The sequence below is a fragment of the Odontomachus brunneus genome, unplaced genomic scaffold (assembly GCF_010583005.1).
Source record: "Odontomachus brunneus isolate Ranch 3 - 2012 unplaced genomic scaffold, Obru_v1 Obru_scaffold_072, whole genome shotgun sequence".
Lineage (NCBI taxonomy): Eukaryota > Metazoa > Arthropoda > Insecta > Hymenoptera > Formicidae > Odontomachus > Odontomachus brunneus.
Window position 1 is genome coordinate 346,301 of NW_022639522.1, and position 3,651 is coordinate 349,951.

The following is a 3,651-nucleotide window of genomic DNA, read 5'->3' on the forward strand; positions in this document are numbered from 1 at the left end:
ACATCCTGGAGTTGCTTCTCTCTCTCTCTCTCTCTCTCTCTCTCTCTCTCTCTCCTTCTCTCTCTCCCGCGTACAGTATTTGTTCCGGATTACGCACAGGTCGCTACCTAGACTCCTGGATCAGTAAAAAACCTACCACCCTTCCCACCCCACTTGGCGGTTTTCCTTTTTTCCTCAAAATCTGCCTCCCCGTCCAGCATCTCCACCTATTCCTCCATCTTCCCCCACGACCTACTTTTCACCCTCTTCACCTCCCAATGATCCTGTGCATTAATGCTCAGCCTCACCCAGAAGTCCACACACACACACACATACACACACACACACACACACAAACATACACACACACGCGTACTTTGTCTTCGTGCCAGTAGTTAATAAAAACTGTAACAACCCCGCAAGGAAAATAAATGTAATCGTCCAGAATTATCTAAATTCTAATTCAAATTATATCACAATTTCTTTTCGAATCCTTCCCTTTTCCTCCTTCATTTCTCTTATCCGCTCTCGGTCCGTCCGCGATAAAGAGATTCAGTTCTCTGATCGAAAAAGGACCACTCGTACGTCGATACACGTGTAAAGCGATCCTTCTGGTCGCTGACTCGTAACTCGACCTGCTAGTACGATCGAGGCCTTACGTCGTGTTGAGTTCTCTACCAGGACGTAACATCCCGACGTAACACATACGTCAGAAAATTTTTTCCTGCAACTTTAACCTAGGTTTCGCCAAGTGTCGGGAAGGTAACTGGAAGAACAGTAGCAGATAGAGGAGGAGATGAGAGCAGGATCGCCGGTGATGGCCGGCCGGGAAGGGGGGGGGGATGGTTACAGGGACACTTCTGTAGTGGCGGCGGATGTGTGGCGTAACATCCGTCGCCAGTTAGAAAGGTATAAAGGTTCCCGCTTGGGAATTGGGGATGGAGCGGACAGAAAAGTCAGCTGGCTCAGAGTGCCACCCAGAAGTCGTGCCTGCTGGCGTTCCTGGGAGGCACTCGTCAATGAACGCGGTTAGGACGCCCGGTGGAGTTTTAGGTTTCGCCAAGTGTGAAGTTAGCCCCTCAAAATTTCAATGTTGAATAACTTTTTCTAGAGGTGTGCAAACGAAAACTCGACTTGTTTCAAAATGTGTTCAAAATGTGACTTGTTTCAAAACGAAAATCTAACGATATCATGCGTCAGAAAATTTTTTCCTGCAATTTTAACTTAGGTTTCGGCAAGTGTGTAGTTAGCCTCCCCAAAATTTCAATGTTAAATATCTTTTTTTCTAGAGGTGTGCAAATAAAAACTCGAATTGTTTCGGAATGTGCAAACGAAAATCTAACGATATTATGCGTCAGAAAATTTTGTCCTGCAATTTTAACCTAGGTTTCGGCAAGTGTAAAGTTAGCCCCCCCAAATTTCAATGTTAAGTAACTTTTTTTCTAGAGGGGTGCAAACGAAAACTCGACTTGTTTCGAAATGTGCAAACGAAAATCTAACGATATCATACGTCAGAAAATTTTTTCCTGCAATTTTAATCTAGGTTTCGACAAGTTTGATGTTAGCCCCCCAAATTTCAATGTTAAATAACTTTTTTTCTAAAGATATGCAAACGGAAACTCGACTTGTTTAGAAATGTGCAAACGAAAATCTAATCATATTATGCGTCAGACTATTTTTTCCTGCAATTTTAACTTAGGTTTCGACAAGTGGGAAGTTAGCCCCCCAAAATTCAATGTTAAATAACTTTTTTTCTAGAGGTGTGCAAACGAAAATTCGACTTGTTTCGAAATGTGCAAACGAAGATCTAATGATATTAAACGTCAAACAATTTTATTTTGCAGTCATAAATTTCGGCAAGTATGAGATTGGCCTCCCCACAGTTTAAAGTCAAATAACTTTTTTCCTAGAGGTGTGCAAACGAAAATTCGACTTGTTTCGAAATGTGCAAACGAAGATCTAATGATATTAAACGTCAAACAATTTTATTTTGCAGTCATAAATTTCGGCAAGTATGAGATTGGCCTCCCCACAGTTTAAAGTCAAATAACTTTTTTCCTAGAGGTGTGCAAACGAAAATTCGAGTTGTTTCGAAATTTGCAAACGAAAATCTATCGATTACATGCATTGTGAATCAAGTTTGAGCAACTTGTGGGGCTAGTGTGAAGTTAGCCCCCAAATTTTTTTTCTAAATTTCTTTTAAACTAAATGTGTGCAAGCGAAAACTCTTGATGTGCAAACATGTGCAAACGATGTGCAATCGTTTGTGCTAAAGAAAGTTTACTTTTTGGTATGGTGGGGGGCTAGGGTGAAGTTGGCCCTCCAAAAATTGTTTTTTCAATAACTTTGAAACTAGAGGTGTGCAAACGAAAATTCTTGATATGCAAACATGTGCAAACGATGAGTAAACGAATTAGGCGTAGAAATTGTATTTTTTCGAATATTGGGGGACTAACTTCACGGGGCTTTCAACCCGACTTTCTCGCGAAATTGATTGATTCGATACCTGATCGATTCAATCAAGTTATCGACCGTGCCGTATATTGGACTGACTATTGACTATCGACCTCAATTTCTTTGGCACAAAAGTCGGCCCTTTTCAGGGCCACCAAATTTTATAACGATGGAACCTTACTCGAACACATAAAATATAAAATAATTATATCTCGCGTGTTTATGCAACACTAAAATGAAAAATTCTCTACTTCAACAACCTATACAAGCGCTATATTGTTACAGTATTCTATATTGTGGTTCAGAATTCTGTATTGAAATAAATCTAATATTTTTTTTTTTAAGAGCAGCTATTAAGAAGCTATTGTCGAAGCCTCCTGAGAATCCTTCCCCAAGATCTCCTTTTACATTACAGTAATTTCCTTGCTAACAAGAAAAAAATGCACGGATATTCGAGCGAGCGAAACACTCATCGGGACACCGCGTATTGCTTATGTATAGACGAGAAAGTGTGAGTCGAGCGTTTTCTTAGTGTGCGTCGCACGTATTTTAGGACGGAATTTCTGTCCACGACGTTTTATAATGCTATCTCTCTCGCTCTTACGTCTGCGATAGAAGATGGAAGATCGCCGCGACTCCCACCACTATTCTCCAAGCATCCGACGATCGCTAGCCCCCTCCGCCACTCCGTGCTGCTCGTGCCTCACCTACAGACAGCAGTGTGTGAGTGACGGGACATCGTGTATGAGTCACATGGATATATGGACTGCATTTACGCCGGCGCGTGTACATGAATGTTCCGCCGCTGCATTCACGCATACTACCAAGCGCGCAGCTCACAGACGTGTATACTTTTAAGGAACGGCGCTAATTTGCTGGAATTTATTAAAGAATATCTGCTTCGTTAAGTATCAAAGACAAAAATAATTCATGACTTTTCGATTCAATTTTTCATAAGAGATAACGTTATGTTCTTCGTGTGCGAAGGTAAAAGACACCCTGTATACTCCTGAAGGCATGCTGGATACTGGAGATGTATACAGGGTGTTCGGAAAGTACCGGGACGCCCGAATATCAGGAAAAATATAAGTTTTACAAAAAAATGTTTCAGACAAAAGTTGTGGCGTTTAAAAAGATGTATTTACTGATCACATCAGTTTGACCTTGGGTTGCGTAGCGAAGGTCAGGTCAAGGTCACATTAATTTTTTTAAATGGAA